General features: G+C 40.7%; 1 pseudogene; it reads right to left on the bottom strand.

Annotated features, from left to right (window-relative positions):
- LOC109910932 overlaps positions 1–21,734 on the bottom strand; it is a 496,846-nt pseudogene that overhangs the window by 39,494 nt on the left and 435,618 nt on the right.

Below are 21,734 nucleotides of genomic sequence, written 5' to 3'. Positions count from 1 at the left end.
CTAGACCCTTCTTCAGAAATTTCTGAAGAAGGGTCTAGGCCCAAAACGTCAGCCTTCCTGCTCCTATGATGCTGCTTGGCCTGCTGTGTTCATCCAGCTCTACACCGTGTTTTCACAGATACATAGGTGTCTGGACTAAAATAACACCATTAAGTTACGCAGAGCAGCATGCTTCCAGTGCCCTCGTCATGCTTCAATTGATTCCGGTTAGGATAGAGTATGATATCTTTAAGCTCTTGCATCACAGGGGCAACATGGTGGCTCAGTGGTTAGCACTACTGCTTCACAGTGCCAGGGACCTGGGTTTGATTTCACCCTGTCTGTGAGGAGTTTGCACGTTCTCCCCATGTCTTCATGAGTTTGCTCTGGTTTCCTCCCTCAGTCTAAAGATGTGCAGATTAGCGTCTAGCATGTGCAAGATTGGTGGGTTGGCCAATGAGAAATGCAGGGTTATGGGAACATGGGTGAATCTGGGTGGGAGGGTTGGTGTGGGCTCGATGGACTAAATGGCCTGCTTTCACACTGAGGATTCTATGACGTTATTATGCACTGATGATGTCTCTGAAAGGCACTGTGTCTCTTACAGGTATACTCATCTACTGCCCTTGGGGCATAACACACTCTCGCCACCTTCAGGAAGGGGAAAACTCCACTCAGTAATGTTATGGGGCTTCTCAACATTATAAACAGACTCTCACAGCAAGTTATCCAATGCATCAGTTAGAGCAATAATTGTAGCAAGCAGCTATCAACTGTAAAAAGAAGCAATTTAAGCAATGGAAATAGTGCTGGAGAATAGCCAAACCAGACCAGCAGCTGACTGAAAAAGTAATGGGTTGGAATTGTTTCTACTCCCCGACATTATTTTGAAGTATCAGGAATATATAGCCTGGGAGAGAGAATAATGAATGTCTTTCAGTGTGGATGCCAAATCTTGCTATAAACTACAAAAGCTGACCATACAACATTAATATTTCTAGTTACTTCCCATGGACCCGAGCCATGGAGTGGCTGTTGTTATACAGAGTGACAGACTTGAGAACACGTTCAAAATTTAATGTAAAGTCACTGAAGGTGGAACTATGGTCGTTGTGAAGATCATTAATATCTTCCCAGATGAAAAGCATCAGAATGGGAGGGTGTTCAAGGGCTTCTTTATCCAAACAGAGAAAGTGAAAATGAAGGAGGTCTGAGCCTAGAGGGGAATGTGCCTCAATAAAAATACAAGATAGGGATTGACACAACATGGAGATCTCAGAGGTTTTGACAACTGACTTGGTCATGGGATTGTGATCATAGCCATGCATCTGGGTGAAGGAATCAGTGTAGGGAACAAATTGAAGAATGCAAGGACAGGCAGATCATTGACAGTAGAGCAGCGAAAATTTTGGGCCAGTCCCTCAGCAAGAACACATTTTAACAAGAAGTACTGACATTACAAGTCACGTGACTATTAGACAGTTTGTAATGTGAGGACCATGCCTTTTTATTTTTCTCTGTTTTTAATTGTGCACTGAAGTGGGAAAAGAACCATTTTAAAATCAAAGATTGCTGCATTCCTTTTTGAAAGCAAGTAGCCTGACACTCATTGTAAATATTGTTTACACAGCTGCTGATTTAAGCAGTAATAGGAGAAGGTGCAGATAAGCTGGAGCCAAGGGCACGTACAATGGAGATTCAACTGGCAACATGTAACTGGTTGGTTTGTGGACTAATGACTAGTTTGTGATGATAAAGGCCTTCTGTTTGCCAGCAACAATGTGATTTACTCCCAGGTAGCTGAACAGCTTAGGACCGTGAACATGATACAGAGAAGCCTCGGAGCCGTCTTGGTTCTCTACTGTAAAATCCACTCTGAGCCTGAAGAAAACCAGTTTATATTTCCTTCAACAGGCTGCGACTTAATGAATAAGTCAGAATTCAAAATTCAACGTAAAGTCACTGAAGGTGAAACTACAGTTCTGTAACAGTGAACTGCTTACCCTTTGCTTCCAGTAAGCCAGTGAAAGCAGGTGGAGCAGGTAGATCAGCTTGAGTCACCTCCACAGCCTTGTGAACAGGAACCACTGAACTTCCTTCTCAGTCTGTCCTTTAGCCCATTGCCACCTATGTTTTTTATTCTACATATGTGCACATGTAAGGTGGGGTTTACAAAGGTGTTACAGTTTTAATTAGTTCACAATTGTTTACCTGTAGTTAGAGTCTATTTACACTGTAGGAATGATGTACTGGCCTTGGAAAGAGTCCAATGTAGATTTACAAGAGTGGTACCTGAACTTCAGGAGTTATTGGGTGAGATTATAAAATATTGGCTTTTTTTTGAGAATTTAACAGGTTATGTGGTGATCTGATTGAAATCTTTAAGATATCAACAGCAAAAGATGGAGCAAATAAAGATAAAGTAATTCCACTGGTTGGAGATTTTAGAAGTAAGGGGCATAGTCTAAAAATCATGGCCAGACTATTTAGACTGAAATTAGGAAGCACTTCCACACACAAAGGCTGGGAGAGGTTTGAATTCTCATCCACAAATGGCAGTTGATGCTGGATCAATTGTTAATATTAAATCTGAGATAGATAAATTTTATTAAGTGAAAGCTTTTAAGTGGTATGGGCCAAAGGCAGATATATGGAGTTAGGCCACAAATCAGTCTATCTAATCAGATCTAATCGAATGACAGAGCAGGCTCAAGGGGCTGAGTGGCCTACTCCGTTTCCTATGTTTCCTATTTAACAAATAGTTATTTTTGTTAAGCAGATAAATCTGATCCTGTGCTTTCTGTCAACCTGGGTTTAGAAAGGAGGTAAATTAGGGAATTTTGTGCACGTTTTAGAAGTTTTTTTAATTTTAGTGGCGATTCTGGGAATAGTGGGGCTTTATATTCAGCAAGCTACCCCAATGAAGCATTACAGTAAGTGGACAATCATCAGAAATGGGCCAAACTTAGTACTCCAGCAACAATCACAATCTTTAACTGAACAAAAGAAAAAAAGAGCTGATAACCGAAATGAAAGTATTTGAACAGATAAATGCAATAATGTGTTTTCCTGATTGTGATCGTATAGCGATATGTGACTGACCAGACTGAACAGGCTGTGTTTTCTGTTGAACTTCTGAGACTAAACTGAACATAACACTTAAAAGCTAACAGCTGTGATCCCATTAGGATTGGCTTGACACCCAAATTCCTTGGAATTGCTAATTCCAAATCTGTTTCAGATGACAAAACCCATTCACCATTCGAAGTCCAGAATAGTCCTCGTCAAAACACTCGGTGTGTTAAAGAAAGCCCACAAACCTAGAATGTGGAATTGATACAAGATTCAATATGTTACTATCAAAAATGGGATTGCCAGGCAAAACTGTAGATGAGACAACAAGGTGCAGGGCTGGATGAACACAGCAGGCCAAGCAGCATCATAGGAGCAGAGAGGCTGACGTTTCGGGCCTAGACCCTTCATCAGAAAAGGGGGAGGGGAAGGGGGTTCTGAAATAAATAGGGAGATGAACCTGTTACTATCATTGACGTTAGACTTGTTTGTACTTTTAGAGCTGTGCCCTTAGGGATGGAGATGCAACTTAGAAGGATAACCACAAGCAGGATTGAGTATCTGCACAGATGGAAGCATTCATCAATAAAAAGAAGTAAAATAGTTCAGGTGCTGGAGTTTGAAAGTGAAAAACAGAAAATGCTTCAAATACTCAGCCTGTCTAACAGCATCTGTGGAGAGAGAAATGTTTTAAATCCAATATGAATCTTCCTCAAATAATCATGGGTGTAAGTAATACTTGGAAATGAAAGGGAAAAAAAGGGAACAATATCTGTGGCTATGGATAGAAATTGAGGGATTAATGCACCATATTTGCATGCTATCAGTGGTACACAAAAAAGAATTGAAAGAACACTGTCTTCTGCTGTTGATAGCCTTGACCATTTTACCCCAATCAGACAGTTTCAGGTTGGACTCTGGAATTTGAGAATGAGAGAGGAGGCATGGGTTCCCCTACTAGCAATGCCAGCAATGTTTTTGTTTGATAACAGTCCTGTGTAGCACTTTGGGACATATTACTCTCTTTAAGCGCACTACATAATTTAAGTTATTGGTCTTGATATTGCAGCTCTCACTGAAAGCATTAGGAACAGTATTCAATATTTCTGTTCAGTATTTTCAACTGCTTTCCTCTGAACCCTATTACCAGAAATCTGCACCAACCTATGTTTACCTCTTTTAACTGAATTGGGAGGGATAGTTTGGTCATGTGTGAAGCAAGTGGAGTGATTTAATACGCGGGAAAGAGGCTATTGGAAACACAGAACAGTGGCAGGGGCTCTGAACCTGTGTTTCTGACCTTGTTAAAAATCAATGCTGACTACTGAGGGCAGGATTCCTTTGCCAGTGAAAAGATGTAAAGTATCACAGGGAATGAGCACAGACAGGAATAATAAATGAGGAGGATTACTCTGTGATAGCTGGATATATTTAATTCCCATCCATGAATATTAAATTGTGTTCTCCCCAACTCATTTCAGCTATGACATTCTCCCTGTCTAGTTTACCTATGCAACTCTTCAAGTCATGCCTGAACAAGGTAAATTTAATCTATTTAACAACGTGAGTTAACAAGGTGTAGAGCTGGATGAACACAGCAGGCCAAGCAGCATCAGAGGAGCGGGAAAGCTGACATTTTGGGCCTAGACCCTTCTTCAGAAATGGGGGAGGGGAAGGGGATTCTGAAATATATAGGGAGAAAGGGGGAGACGGATAGAAGATGGAAAAAGGAGAGGATAGGTGGAGAGGAGACAGACGGGTCAAAGAGGCGGGATGAAGCCAGTAAAGGTGAGTGGAGGTGGGGAGTTAGGGAGGGGATAGGTCAGTCCAGGGAGGATGGACAGATCAAGGGGGTGGGATGAGGTTAGTAGGTAGGAGATGAGGTTGGGGCTAGAGGTGGGAGGAGGGGATAGGTGGGAGGAAGGACAGGTTAGGGAGGCGGGGACAAGCTGGGCTGGTTTTGGGATGCGGTTGGGGGAGGGGAGATTTTGAAGCTTGTGAAGTCCACATTGATACCATTGGGCTGCAGGGTTCCCAAGCAAAATATGAGGTGCTGTTCCTGCAACCTTCGGGTGGCATCGTTGTGGCCCAGGATGGACATGTCGTCTAAGGAGTGGGAGGGAGAGTTGAAATGGTTCGCGACTGGGAGGTGCAGTTGTTTGTTGCGAACCGAGCGTAGGTGTTCCGCAAAGCAGTCCCCAAGCCTCTGCTTGGTTTCCCCAATGTAGAGGAGGCCACATCCGGAACAGCGGATGCAGTATACCACATTAGCAGATATGCAAGTGAACATCTGCTTGATGTGGAAGGTCTTCTTGGAGCCTGGGATGAGGGTAAGGGAGGAGGTGTAGGGGAAGGTGTAGCACTTCCTGCAGTTGCAGGGAAAAGTGCCAGGTGTGGTGGGGCTGGAGGGGAGTGTGGAGCGGACAAGAGAACAACGTGAGTTGCCAATTTTTCACAATTTCAGAACTGCTGTTTGCCATTTGCCTTTTACTTCCTTTTCCCATCTGCCCTTTATGTGGGGCTGAATCACTTTTTGCATTTTCTTTTTCCCATTTCTGTTTCTCCATTATTCCACTGATGAACTTCTAATTCTAACAGAATTGTACTGAAATGTTCTTGCAGGTCATTGAGTCCATTAGCTCCTTTTCTGTAACTTGTAACTCATGCAGCTCTTCTCCTTTATCCTCTGTTTTGTTCGATCCTTACTAAAAGCTTATTCCTATTCCAATTCTTGACTCTGATGCAAGGCAGGTACCTGAAGCACTGTCATTTGCCTTGTCCTCTCACATAGCTCATTTGGCCTGCCTTTCCAACATGTCCTCTTACTGTCATATTTCTTGACCATTTATCAAGTTTCAGATAATACTAACCTGTTGACCTCTGTTTCCACTCCCACCTTTTTGACCTTTAGATCCAGGCTGCCCACGTTCTCCCTTTATAAAGAGAGAAAAAAAAATATCAGATGTTGCTTGTAAATTGACGTATTAGACACTAATTACGCAGATAATAACTAATCTTCAGTCATTTTTCTTTCAGCTGTTATCGTTTATTTCTAATTGACAGTGATATCCTGCTCGACTGATCACCAAACAGCTTGTGATTTATCGTAATCAAAACAGCAGTAATCCTGTTGAAAATCTCTGGCTTCAAATGTTGACTTATGTGGAACAGTAATAAGTCAAACACTTTAAACACAAGCCAGGAAAGAATCCTACCAATAAATCAAACTCAACCAAGCAAATCATTCAAGCATTTATTTCACAATCTCTTCTGGCAAAAATAATCAGATTTTAGTAACCAAGAGAAAATCTTTCAATTGAGAAATGGAGGAGGAACTGAACCAAGCTATTTGCTCAATATAATTTTTCAAATGCCTTTTTCCTTGTTACTTTTGCTCCTACACTTGCAAATTTCCAGGGCATAAAATAGGGTTTTTGACTTTAAAACATATTTCAAATATTCCAACAACAATTATCATTGCCTCTGGACTGGTGATTCACCTTTCTTAGGGCTTTCCTTGTTTTCTGGAGTCATTTTCTTTTCAGCACTTGCAGGAGTCTCAGTGCCCCTGTACAGAAATTGCAGTTACTGCTCACAACCAATTTTAAATGAACGCAAATTCAGAGGCAGCGCTCCTTGGATCTCTGGCTATTCATGGTGAACTCATGGAACGGCCCGTTTTAGGCTATACTCTGCAATTCAGCTCTTATTTTCCAACTTGAAAGGCTGTCAAGCCCATCTTTTTATTTTGTCTTTCTTTACAGTGCATCCCTGATCATTGCACCCAACCCCCACACATGTGCATGCGCACACACATGCACACACACGCACACATGCGCGAACGCACACACACATGCACACACACACACAGACACGCGCATACACACATGCACACACACGTGCACACACACACACACATATATGTACGCGCACACACACGTGCGCGTGCACACACACACACTCACTTACTCACAGAGTGGGAATCTTTCCAATTTCCTTTAAGCTCAATTAATTTCTTCTTTTTCATATAATGCTTCAAATTTTTTGTTAATCAGTTCGAAACCATTTTTCCTTTAGGTCTCCCACTTGACCAACTTTGGCCTTTAACCCTACTTGCTGCACAATTCTAATTAGTGCCTTTTTCTCTTGCTTTCCATTTACAGTCACTCCATGCACCCTTGACTTGAGGTGGCCTGTTGAACTGCTGTTTCAGTGCCTCAGAAATGCTCCAGTGTGAATGTTATACAGGGGTGTGTACTGTTTTCTAAACTCCTTCTGTCTTGCCGTGGGAAAACAGACTTAAAACTGACTTAACACAAAGCTGCCCTGCTCTAGAATGGGCCCTGTGTAGCCTAAATGAGGAGCGGATCACATTTTTGCCCCATAATGGTGCAGGTTCCATCACGTCTTGTCTCAGCAGCAAGAATCTCCATGAAAAAGTGTGATGACTTCTGGAATGAGTTGTGTTAGCTTCATAGAGTCATAGAGGTATACAGCAGGGAAGCAGACCCTTGTTCCAACTCGTCCATGCTGACCAGGTATCCTATGTAATTCTAGTCCCAAATGCCAGCATTTGGCCCATATCCTTCTAAACCCTTTCTATTCATATACCCATTCAGTTGCCTTTTAAATGTTGTAATCGTACCAGCCTCCACCACTTCCTCTATATGTATACCACCCCCTGTGTGAAAAAGGTGCCCTTTAAGTCCCTTTTAAATCTTTCTCCTCTCACCTTAAATCTATGCCCCCTCGTTTTGGACTCCTGAACCACAGGGCAAAGACCTTGGCTATTTACCCTATCCACGCCTCTCATGATTTTACAAATGTCTATAAGGTCGCCCCTCAGCCTCTGACATTTCAGAGAAAGTGGCCAGCCTGTTTAGCCTATCTCTGTAGCTCAAACCCTCCAACCCTGGCAACATCCTTGTAAATTTTTTCTGAACCCTTTCTAGTTTCACAACATCCTTCCTATAGGAGGGAGACCAGAACTGCATGCAACGTTCCAAAAGTGGCTTAACCAGTGTCTTGTACAGCCACAACATGACCTCCCAACTTCTATACTCAATACACTGACCGATAAAGGCAAGCATACCAAGCACCTTCTTCACTTTCCTATCTACCTGCGACTCCACTATCAAGGAACTATTAACCTGCTCTCCAATGTCTCTTTGTTCAGCAACACTCCCCAGGACCTTACCATTAAGTGTATAAATCCTGCCCTGATTTGCCTTTCCAAAATGCAGCACCTCACATTTATCTAAATTATACTCCATCTGCCACTCCTCGGCCTATTGGCCCATCTGATCATAATCTCGTTGTACTCAGAGGAGACCTTCTTCACTGCCCAGTACACCTCCAATTTTGGTGTCATCTGCGAACTTACTAACCATACCTCCTATGCTCACATCCAAATCATTACATAAATGACAAAAAGCAGTGGACTCAGCATTGATCCTTGTGGCACACCACTGGTCACAGGCCTCCGGTCTGAAAAGCAACCCTCCACCACCACCCTCTGTCTTCTACCTTTCAGCCAGTTCTGTATCCAGATGGCTAGTTCTCCCTGTATTCCATGTGATCTAACCTTGCTAACCAGTCTACCATACGGAACCTTGTCGAACACCTTACTGTTTGACATCTTGCATCAAAATAAATGCAGTTTAATTTACCACTGGGCTTTTAGGACAAAAGAGATTAGGCACCATAGCTGTAATGTAAATCACGCGGAGTTAAATCTTCCAAATTATAATAAAAACACATCATTTAATGAAACCAATGAAACAGGGACAATGCGGTGGCATGAATATTGTCAATAAATACTGATGGTCACCTGTCGTCCTCGGATTCCTGGATCTCCTTTGCGACCTGGCTTCCCAGCATCCCCACTTTGTCCCTTTGCAAAAAAAAGGCCAGTTCTAATGTTGCGATTTTTGACGAATTAATCTCTCAATAGAAAAACATGCAATGTTGCCGCAAAATGATAAACTAGGGTTTGCACTGCCTGATCTCATAGTGATTAAATCGAAACCTTTCAATAAAACTCCACATCTGAACACAAAACCAAGGGAAATTGTGATTGCTAAATATCTGGAGGTTAAAATCGCAGGGAGACAGCAAGAACTGCCGATGCTGGAAGTCAGAGTCTATATAGAGTGGAGCTGGAGGAACACAGTAGGTCAGGCAGCATCAGAGGAACAGGAAAGGCGACGTTTCGGGTCAGGACCCTTCATCAGGACCTGATGAAAGGTCCAGACTTGAAATGTCGACTTTCCTGTTTCTCTGAAGCTGCCTGTACTTGTTGTGTTCCTCCAGCTCCACGCTGCATTGACATTAAAATTGCGGGTACTTTTTAAACCCCAGCTATTACGCACTCCAGACTGAAATTAGGGCTCTAGATTAGGACAGAGATAAACCATAACTCTGCTACTTCATTAAAATATAACTAATAACTAAAATTTTTCAAAGCTTTTCATCTGGCACTCATCAGGATCTTTCGCAAGAATACAAATTCCAGGGGAAACCTGGCTGTCCAGGCTTGATTTTCTATCTTTTGGTTTCAATTGAGAATAAATTGGCTATGATAAATTGCCCAGCAGTGTCCAGAGATGTGCACACTAAGTGGGATAGTTATGGTAAGTGTGGGGATTGGGTGGTATTCTCTTTGGAAGGTTGGTGGAAACTCGATGGGCTGAATGGCCTCTTCCACACTGTCGGGATTCTATGATAAATGCATATATGTTATACTGCATGGCATATCAATAACACTCACTTTATATAATTTTCCAAATTGAAACCCATCACTAATGAAGGCACAGCTGCAGTTACACTGCCAAATGTGGACAAGCTTCAAATATGCACAGATACAAACAGGGCTGTATATCATATTATAAAAGTCTCTCCTGCATCTATGCAGAACCATTTGGCATTAATAGCACTAGAGCCAAACAGTACGTATCCACATAATGAGACTCTCACACTACTTTTAGTCGCCTACAGTACAGCTCCATCCAGAATAAGGGGATTAAAAAATGCCTGGGTAACCTGTAGATATTTGGCACTTTCAAACTTACTCAAGAAGGAAACACCAACCTACTTCTGTATTGGTTTATAAACCATCTGGTTCTGCTGCTCTCCTACAGGCTTGTTGGAGGCTTGTTCATAAAGATTGGTCACTGATGCATCAGTGGGTATCATGAATCGTTAGCTCATGTCGTGCTTGTGAACTGCAACTCTGAAATCACTTTAACAAGCTTTAGCTTAATTCACATCAAGCCTATGCCATATTTTAAATTTACTGCTTTAAAATCCATTTGGATTCAGTTACGTTAGAACACCCAACAGCACAACATCCATTTTTTAAAACCAGCTAATGATACTGCACTGTGGAAAGTTATTGAACCAGTCTTAGATGTGGTTCATGATAATTAAGAGGTCTAACAAAGTATTGAGCTCAAACCTGGATTAGATTCAACGACATGATTAACGTTAACCATTCTTGTTAACATTAGTCACAGGTCATTGACAAAATACAAACAAAACACACACGATTCGATTTTTGAACAATTTCAAATTTCAAGATCAAATTCACCTTTGTGCCTGGCATTCCTCTTGGACCTTCTGGGCCCTAAAGAAAATTAAGAAAAACACATTAAGCTTAGTTAATATGTAAAACAAAACATTTTGGCTTGACGAGAGAAGTAGTTGCCTCAATTTCCTCCTTGCCCCAGCGGAATCATACAGGGAATTCAACAGTGTGAAAAGTATGATGTTCAAGCAAAATGATTGTATAACAAGCAATCTGCAGCCACCAACTTATTGTCATTCTTCAACCACAAGAGTGAACAGAAATAGATACTTTGATGAACAGCCAGTGGTTTACACTGAGCAAATGAATCAGAAAACTTGCAGTGTTTTTTTAAAATCCTTGCTATCTGGTAAAGGAATTGGCTGCTAACTACAGAATCTGCTCAAAGAAGGGACTTTGTGGTGTAGTCATAGTGTCTCTACCAGAGCCAGGAGGACCAAATCCTGTTTACTTCAGAGGTGTGTTTTGGCTCATTAAAAATATCCAGAAGCTGCCTAATTTTCAGCCTATTAGAGATGAATCATTCTACTTTTGTTGTGCTTTACCAGATCGCTTCCCACCCACTGAAGGCAAGGAAATTACTGCCAAGCACTTCAATCACTTTGCAATATAACCAACACTAAATAAAGTTCTGGCCCTCTAGACAGAAGTAAACATTTCTAGGAAAGTACGCAGATCACTACAACTGGGAAATTTGAGACAGTTCATTCTGTTCTGTAAACTTCTGTAGTTCAAAGGCATAGATTTTTCTTAAAGTCCTAACTGGTAAAGTGTTTGTAGATGGGATCAATGCATCAACATGATCCTTTATTAGGCAAAGTTTCAAAGTTTGAAACCCCGAATTAAGCACAGTACAGCAAAGTGGCTGATTGTTGCGATGGCTCTTTGGGAGTTCTGGACTGTACTTGTGTCTTAGATATTGAGAAATTCATGACTTACTGCTATTGGCAGCTTGATATCAGGGTTGACTCTGGTCCGTTAGGGACAGGCAATAGCACCCAGCCAGCGACACCCTCATCCCACATATGAATAAACAAAACCTAGATAGCATGTATGAGACAAACTCCCTGCCACGTCTGGGATTCACGAGAAGAAACTCTCTCGTCTTTACAAAAATTCACGCCTGTGATATTTTTCTGTTTCAGGTTAACTAGTTGTAGATATAAATGCAATTTGTAAATGAAAGCAAGTTCTTTGCTTCTTTTTCATGCCAAAATTATCTTGATTGAAATATGTGATGCTTTCTCTCACCTGTGAAACTGTGATCTGGTTTTAGTTCATTGATCTTAAATGAGACATTAATAAACAAAAATCCATTTTCTTCTCCATCTTATCACTTTTATATGATTAGTCGATTGCTCAAGAAAACCAGAGGAACATGAAACGTGATCTAATCCTTGATCATTGCTTTCTTTCATGGTGTCTACAGTTTGGCAATTGTCTAGAGTAAAGTCCTGTTGTGTCCACTCTTTATGTATGGGCTTATCTGCAGGATTCTCCCCACGTACCCTCTCACCCGCAGTGGCTCCAATGTTTTCTCACTCATTCTTTTCTGGGGATAAATCTGTACACTGCATGCTTCGTGAGTTGTGTGTGTGCAGTCAGCTATTTTCACTGCTCACAAAAAATCATTTATCATGACAATTTCCTGAAGCACAGTATACGCATGGTGGGAATTTATTGCATTTTCAAGGGAAGGTAGGCGTTTTGGCCCTGTGTTGACCAGTAACTAACCCATCATTAACTGCTGCAGGAATTATTATTATCTCACTAAGTAGTAAATTCTCTTACACGATTGCCTGCTGCACCAGCAAATCCTTCATCGCCAGGTCCTCCAATCTCACCCTGAAAAAGAAAGTTTCAGTGTTATTTGAATTACTTTCTAAAAACAGTATTCCCTCAGATTATCCCCGTACCATTGTTATTCAAACAGGTGGCAACAGTAACCCGAGATATTCCCTATTTTCTGAATTACATAAATAAATGTGGTATCCTTGAAACTTCAACTGGAACTGTTTCTCAATCTGTAGAAAAACCACATTTGACAATGCTGTATTTAATTGCTGGTTGAATGTTCAACAAACCACCTTTATTGTAATCAGAACAAGTCAAACTGTGGAAAAGTCGCAAAATTAGATGTTAAGATATAGAAGCAGCAATAGGCCATTCAGCCCATCGAATCTGCTCTGCCATTCAATGAGACCATGGCTGATTAGGTCATCACCAAGTCCACTTTCTTGCCTTTTCCCTATAAACTTTGATTCTCTTATTGATTAAATATCTGTTTGCCTCAACCTTGAATATTCTTAATGATCCAGCCTCTACAGCCCTCTGTGGAAAATAATTCCAAAGATTCATAGCCCTCTGAGAGAAGATGTTGTAATTGCAGATAATAACTATTGTAGATCAATATTTGTCTCCTATTGAGTCATAACAATATCTGCACATTACAGTGCCTGTTGAGATTGGACCCCATTAGACCCATATTAGACATATCTCCTCAAAGATACCATTTGTATCTTTACTCACTTGCTAATTGCACCCTGTAAATGTCTTTGTTAAAGAGTCTGTAAAATTCCCTCTGAAATATCATGATTAGATCAGAATCAGTAGCTACCTGCACTATCTTATCAGGAATAAAAACTTCCGGGTAGTTCACAGACATAGTTGAAAGTCTTAGCCTTAAGTGGTAACAATCGCTCCCCTGAACCAGAAAGTTGTGCATTTAACTTCCAGTCCAAAGGTTTATGTATAGAATGTTACCTGAAACTGTGGAAATACTGCAGTAACAGGTGCCTCTATTTCAAAAGAAGTACAGGAGCTTTCTTCCCCTCCAACCATTTTAAGTTCATTCAGCAATTTACCAGCAATGATCTCTTTCGTTACACACAAGAAGACATTTGATGACTTTGCTGTCCTGGCACAGAGAAATCTGTAGGAGTTACTGCCAAAATTACTGACAAATCCCCACAGTGCTGTTTACTGTGATTCACTTGGTGTCTCTCTTAAAATGTCTGTGGGTTTAAGTCCCAGTCTGGAGATGTTCACAGAACATCCCGGACTATCACTTCAGTTTAGTGCTGAGATTGTCTGAGGCACAGACATATGGTTAAAATGTTAAACCACAGTCCTGTCTACCCTCTCAAGTGAATATAAATGACTTTATGGTACTATTATGAAGATGAATGGGGAAGACCAGCCTCATTTCTTGGCTAATATTAAAACCAATGATGTGGTTTCTAAAACATCATTGATTGAGCACAGATTGACTTCTAGTTTTCCAACATTCTAAAGGTGCTACACATCATTGGTTGTAAAGTACTGAGTGATGATTTGAGATTATGAAAAATGTAATTTAAATACAAGTATTCCTTTATTCAATGCCTGAAACTAGTCAACAGAACATTAATTTGCAAGGTCCAGTTTATGACAGCATTTTAATGAACCTTCCTGCCATTTGCCTTGATTCCTCAATAATTTTGGTATATTTGTATCCTACCTCTTTATTATGTCATATCACATGGCATTAGAGGGCTACTATTGTTGACTCTGTAGAGTGGAATTTACAACATCTTGCTCTCAGGACAAGGATCCACTTGGCCTGATAGTATGCAGACAAAAGAAACCTACAGATAGTGGTGGAACATGTGGTCCACTCCAAGAGTGTGAAATCATAAAATAGTTTCTTTATTTAGCAACTGCAACAAATTAAAGCCTAATGCCCACACAACAGTGTCAATCTTATCACTGGCGGCCATCTTAGCTACGAGTGATTGATGCGATGAGGAGCTCTGTCACGCTGATAAGTTTGATAAAAGTTTGTAAAGGGTTACAAAAATAGAGATTGCTGGAAAAGCTCAGCAGGTCTGGAAGCATCTGGGTCACTGGACCTGAAACATTAACTCTGATTTCTCTTCATAGATGCTGCCAGACTTGCTGAGCTTTTCCAGCAATCTCTATTTTTGTTTCTGATTTACAGCATCCACAGTTCTTTTGGTTTTTGTAAAGATCATAGAATCCCTACAGTGTGGGAACAGGCCCTTCGGCCCAACAAGTCCACACCGACACTTGGAGCATCCCACCCAGACCCATCCCCCTATAACCTACATATCCCTGAACACTATGGGCAATTTAGCATGGCCAATCCACCTAGCCTGCATATATTTGGACTATAGGAGGAAACTGGAGCACCCAGAGGAAACCCATGCAGACATGGGGAGAATGTGCAAACTCCACACAGATAGTTGCCCAAGGGTGGAATTGAACCCAGGTCCCTAGTGTTGTGAGGCAACAGTACTAACCACTGAGCCACCGTGCCACTCGTAAAGAGTTATGTTGATTTTACACACACATTTACAGGAGCATAGTTACTAGATAAAATGTCCTGTTTTAAGGGCAAAAGAGTTACCCATTCTATTGATTGGTCTTTAGTAACCACTCTAGGAAATGTAACTGTGGGTATTCAGATACAGTTAGGTTTGGCTCTGCATCTGCCAGCTGTGCCAATTTCTCCAGTTGGACAGGGCACTGGAAGGTGAACTGTCACCTGTGGATCCATTCCAGGGGAACACCTCCAAAAAGATAAAGTCAAAGAAACCTCGCAGATAGAGAGTTGGGCTGAAGTTTGGTGGAACAGAGTAGTGATGGGAAGCAAATGAAGTTTTTAAAAGAAGTTGATCAATTTAAGTTTGAACATGATTTTTAGGCTTCATTGGCTCTCACTTTCATACACCAAATTCTTGGCAATGTTATGCTTGAACAATGTACTCCCAAATTTCTGACTTTATTCATCATTCTCAGGAAGCAGATATCTCTGGCAAGGCCAAAAGTTATTGCCCATCCTGGGGTGTCCTGAGAAGGTAACTGAACATCCAAATATTTAAGACACAACCATGGAGTTTGAAACAGGAATCGTGCATAAGCCACACGCAACCACAGAAACAGATTCAAAATTTGCTGAAAGGATTGGTTTTTAAGGAACAGCTTTGATGTGCACAGACACTTAGAAAGACAAATAAGTTTAGAAAGGGAATGCTAGAGCTAACAGTCTAGGCAGCAAACATCGTGACCACCAATGCTGGAGTAAACGAAATGAGAGATGGTCAAGATGGCAGCTCAAGATAGAGAAGCACAGATACCCTGGAAGGTTGTTGGACTCGGGGAGAATACAAAGAGTGAGGGACAAGGCCACAAACAGACTCAAAACAAAGATGAGAATTTTAAACTTGTGGAATTGCTTGACTTGGAGTCAATGTACATCAATGAGCAGACAAGTGATGCATGAAAATGGATTGGTGTGGACATGGACAGCAGGTCTTTAGAAGGCTTCAACATTATAAAGAATAGAACAGGGAGGTAGGCTGGGTTTAGAAAGAATAGTCACAAAAGCACAAATGAGGGTTTCAGCAGATGAGCCAAAGCAGGGGCAGAGTCAACAGTATTACAGAAACGTAAAGAGGTCATCTTAGAGATGGTGTGAATGGGTGGTCAGAAGCTGACATTAGTTGCCACTTAGAGACCATCAGGAAAGAAAGGGATGTTTTCTTTGTTGAAAGACACTGAAACAAAAAGTACGGTTTCTGAAAAAAACCTTCCTTACTTTCAGACATTTTCAAACTGCCATGGTGGAGATTGTGTTTATAATCCCTGGATTAATTAGCCTTTAAATGAACCAGCCCAGTAACACAACTACTACATTAGCATATACACTGGCTTCCTTACCTCAGTGTGCTACCAACATGTAATATAAATCATGATTTTGCAAAATAAAAGATACCCAAATGATAACATAATGCATGATAAATATACAGCTGAAATTTAATCAACCTGACAAGGGCTTCTCGCACCACTCAGAGAAGACCTGGCATGTTGCATGGTGGCATTAAGTGCTGTTCCATGGTGGCATTAAGTGCTGTTGTGATTAGAACACTTGGGATTCAGGACTTTCGCCAAGAGCTACCAAGCAATCAGAAACCAGCAGTTCTCCAACTGCTTGCCAGCACTGGGAATCGCGTACAACTTCCTTCCACCCTCCAATTTTATCACCAATGGGTGACTCTTCTGCTGCTGGAAGCATGACATGTGGCCTCTCCCCAGTTAAGTGGGCATATTTGCTGCTGTATGAAATCCAACCTATGGAATAGAATAGAAGATTGGTGAATATACCTGTTGTCCTGGGTTTCCTTTGTTGCCTTTTTCGCCTGGTGTGTTCATATTGATACCAGGACTGCCCTTAAATGAAAAAGACAGAACAAATTTATTTTTTTTAAAGTAAATTATTCCTCTCTCTCCTTCAAAAACAAAGTCTGACATTAGTCTTTCCCGTTTCTTTATACAGATTTGGGAAAGCTTGTTCTATATTTCTGGAATTTATTGTATTTGTTGCTTAATTATTTGAGGTTTCCTCTTTTACTTAATTCTAGAATTGTCTCCTTCAAATAATAACAGAACAGAAATTATTTTTTCCATAGAGGAGCAGCAGAACTAAACTGAACCCCTGTTTTCTTTTAGTTGTGTGTAGAGACAGAAAGTGGCATTGCACTTTTCAAATTCTAAAAAAAGACATGTTTGAAATATTGAGTAGGTGAACACAAAAACATCGAGAATTGGTGTGGGTTTCGGTGCTTACATACTCTATTTCATCACTTTTGCATTTTGGTTCGAATTCATCCCAAAATAAATGAAAATAAGTTGTAATTTCTATTGAAGTCAATGGAAATGAAAAGGCAGAGATTATAATGTGGGTGGTTGGATCAATACAACTCAGTTTACACAGTCACCAACAATCAGATTCCTTCTCATTTGGGTGGCTCTTTTCCCAATACCTCTTTCCATTGCAATGATTCAGAATAAAACAGTGTAGTCTTTCTCATGTTTATCCTCCTATTTCAGTCAGTGAATAAAACAAACCTAACAAAAACAAATACAAGGCTTTGGGATTAGACTTGATTCAGAATTATGAAACAATGTATCTTTCAGTATTCCAATATGTTGTGAAGTCAAATGGCCAATCAATTTGGTACATAATCAAATTCTTTATGTTGCCGTGACTCGGTCTTGACACTAAATGAACAGAGAAGAGCTAAACACAAAGTCATTTCAATGACTGAGATTCATGAGCCTTGATTTTAGAATGTACTAGTACACTGGTTGATTATCCTATTTTGGGTTCTGAAATACTTAAGCATTAGCAATTAAGGTTAGTATTGATATGAAGCCTGATTGCTTATTGCTTACTAAACACATTAACTCCCCAAGAATGGTCTTATCAGGAAAGAATGTTTTCAGAATACTTAGAGGAATATATGATTTAGATGTGCCTCACAGTCCAATTCCACATTGTTGCTGGCTGACCTCAAATAGCCGAATTTTATTCTCGGTTTCAGGATTATGATGTCAGTATCAAATACGGATCCAAAACCAATACTTGCTGCCTACAGGGCTGAGGCAACAATAACTTCCAGAGGCAGTCTCCTAACTAGCTGTCTCTAAGTTTGTTTCCTATTAAAGGCTGGCTCCCAAAGGCACATGCCAATTAGAGGGATTGCAGCAGTAGAGCCTCAGCAGTCCCATCAGAAGAAGTGGGCATTGCTGAAACAGGTCTCATTATGCATTCTTAGCTGAGAGCTCGGACATCCAGTAGAGTATTGAAATAGATGAACTCCAGCAAAAACATTGCATAATTGGCACCCCTGGCTCTCTGATCTATTCTGTCAATTACACAATGTTAATTGACATCAGACAAATATATTTTAAAAGTCTGCATCCTCTGTTTTCAACAGTTTAAAGGGTGTGGATGATTGGAACTTTTATTTGGCTGTAGTGAAAGGAGTTTCGTTTTACCAAAGTGGGAGATTTTGAATGAATGCCCAGAAACCCTTTTAACACATACTGTTGCCACTATTGGATTCACTGCTTCGATAGAATGGGCACAGAAGTGCCACACCTTGGCATGGAAGGTATGTTGACCACGGGGTTGGGTGGAGGGGCATTGCGTGGGCAATGAGGACAATCGATAAGGCCTCCTGAGCTGATCATTTAAAAGGCTCTCTCAAACAGACTATAGTTCATGACTTCTCTGAAATATCAATGGGTCCTTAAAAACTGGACCAATTCTGTGAAAATTTTGGAAGACCAGGTTGTGTCTATTCTCAAACTGGAGCCAGCCTTGACCCTTATATTGCACTTCAGAAAATTGGAAATCCTGTGAATGGGATTGGGAATCTTGGAATCAGGTCCCAGTTACCATTTCATCCCTCCACAGAGTTTGCCCAACTACATGAAAATCCAATCCAGAAGATCAGAACAAATTGGTTTATAATTTCAGCCCATTTTGTTTCACTGAAGGCTGCCTCTCAAAGATGAAATGAACTACTAGAATTACCTAATTATCCAATAATTTCTCGGACAACAGTGGTTAGGTCACTACTGGAATACTGTGTGCAGTTCTGGTCTCCCTGCTCTAGGGAGGAGGTTGTGAAACTTGAAAGGTTTCAGAAAAGATTTCCAAGGATGTTGCCAGAATTGGAGGGTTGGAGCTATAGGGACAGGCTGAATAGACTGGGGCTGAGGGATGACCTTTATAGAGGTTTATAAAATCATAAGAAGCATAGATAGGATAAGCAGACAAGGTCTTTTCCCCAGGCTGGGGGAGTCCAAAACTGTAGGGCATAGGTTTATGGTGAGAGGGGAAAGATTTAAAAGGGACCTAAGGGTGGTGTGTGTATGGAATGAACTGCTAGAAGTGGTGGAGGCGGGTACAATTACAACATCTAAAAGGCATCTGGATGGGTACATGAATAGGAAGGGTTTAGAGGGTTATGGGCCAAATGGTGGCAAATGAGACTAGATTTATTTAGAATATCCAGTCGGCATGGACGAGTTGGCTGGAAGGGTCTGTATCTGTGCTGTATATCTCTATGACTCTATAACATAATTCTTACAGGTTTTCAACCTGGATTCTCTAAAGTGCTGCACAGGCAGTTCTCAGGGAGATAAGGTTTCCAAATGGCAAACCCATTTTCTTGTACAACAGCAAAAGCAATGAGTTACTACAAACAGGGAATGCTTCTCTATTGATTAATTAATCCTGATTTTTGAAAGCTGGGTCACAGAGACCCATTGAGTCTGTCATTGCTGGAGTGAAGCTTCTTTAGTGTATCTGAGGCCAGTGTGAGCCACTCATTGTTTACACACTGGAGCACCAGGGAATGAGCCCAAGATTTGGAGGTAGTTCCATGTAATGAAACTCAAACACAGTCATGACATACATAGGATAGCCTACTGAAGTGCTTAACATGAAAAGTTAACACAAAATGTAGAAAACAGCAGTGGTGTTTGCGCCAAGACATGTCATGGTACCGTCAGTCAATAGCAAACAGTTGTACAAACAAAACCTTTCCTGACATGCCATTAAATCTACAGAGAGATTGCGGGGAACATTTATGGGACAGTACTGTTTCACATATTAACAGCATCGTTTGGAAATTCAACTGTACATTCATCTTGATTCCAAGATGTTCAATGAACCCTTAGAAAATAATGAACAGTAGAACAGCATATTATTTACAAAGTATCCATTCTGAGATAAATAGATCCTTCTGTGTCACACAGGGGCCATATCATTTTACTTACAGGGTCTCCACGTATTCCAAGTTCACCACGCTCTCCCATGACTCCCTTCAAGCCTTTCTTACCCTAAGATAAGATGTTTGATTATTCCCACGCAGGCCACAGTGTTATTTCATAATTATTTTATAATTCTGAAAAGTAATATTACTTTGCAACATCATCTTCCACTGTACTCATACAAATATATAAGTGCAATATAATTTTGACTGTTAAATTGTTTTAAAGTTGTGAAATAGACTTTTATTCTAGTGACAAATGCAAAATAAAATGATATAATTCTACCGTATACTCACTTGCATGCACTAGTCACATAAATCCCACTATACAGTTACGTAGTTTCACTACATAATATCTTGATTATTTTCTCATTGAGTGATGTTATGACGTGCCTCTACAGCAGGTGGGACTTGAACCCGGGCCTCCTAGCTTAGGGGAAGGGATATTACTACCGTGCCAAAACAGCCTGTTTTAAATTGGTGCTAATCTTTCCTCAACCCAGTTTTAGTCAGTGCCTATTTATATGGCCCTTAGGTATTTTCCTAATCAAACTGCCCAGATAAGTTATGACACACCGCTGCAGCTGGTGGGACTTGAATGCAGGACTCCGAGCCCAGAGGTAGAGATACTACCATTGCAATATAAGAGATGAACCATTACATAATGTCTCAGTCTTACCATTGTCATACCATGTTACTACTAGGGTGACGACACTTTGTTAGAGCTTAGTATACAAAATGACACAGGCACAATAGTATCTCTCCAGTGACTAATTACAATAATCATTGAACTTTACAACTCGGCAATGTGATTTGAAATAGTTTTCACTTTCTGTGATTATTATTTAATTAAGAAAAGGACTAATTAAATGCTACTCCTGAAAACTAAAATGAATGGAACAGTCTGAAAGATACACAATGATTACAAGTTTCTTTGGATAAAGTTTCATTTGAGTGTCAGAAAATACTAATAAAAAATATTACCAGATATCCTGGCTTCCCTCGTTCCCCGACTTGTCCAGGCTGTCCAAATTCTCCCTGCGAAACCACAATCTTGCATTAACACTTGGACATAAAAGTGAAAAGTGAATTGTGACAACTTTCTATCACCAAATACCTGCTCTCCTTGGATTCCATCAATACCACAGGTCCCTTCACCACCCTAATACAACAATAACATTGGGTATTAGCATACCAGTAAAATCAGATGACAGATAACAGAAAATGTTTGCACGACATTGGAACTGAAGAAGAGTAAATAAATCAGATTTACCTTCACTCCTCGATAACCTTGAGTTCCCTGAAACATAATTTACAATTGTAAGAATGCCATTAGCAAACATTGGAGCTTAATTTGGTTACTAATGTAAGAGATGCATTCAACAGTTACTTACCTTACTGCCTCTGCTACCTTGGCATCCTGCAAATCCTCGAGGGCCAGTGACACCTGGTGAGCCTCTTGGACCCTGTGA

This window comes from Rhincodon typus, chromosome 2, assembly GCF_021869965.1.
Source record: "Rhincodon typus isolate 14 chromosome 2, sRhiTyp1.1, whole genome shotgun sequence".
NCBI classification, from domain to species: Eukaryota; Metazoa; Chordata; class Chondrichthyes; order Orectolobiformes; family Rhincodontidae; genus Rhincodon; species Rhincodon typus.
This window is presented reverse-complemented; position numbering and strand designations above follow the sequence as displayed.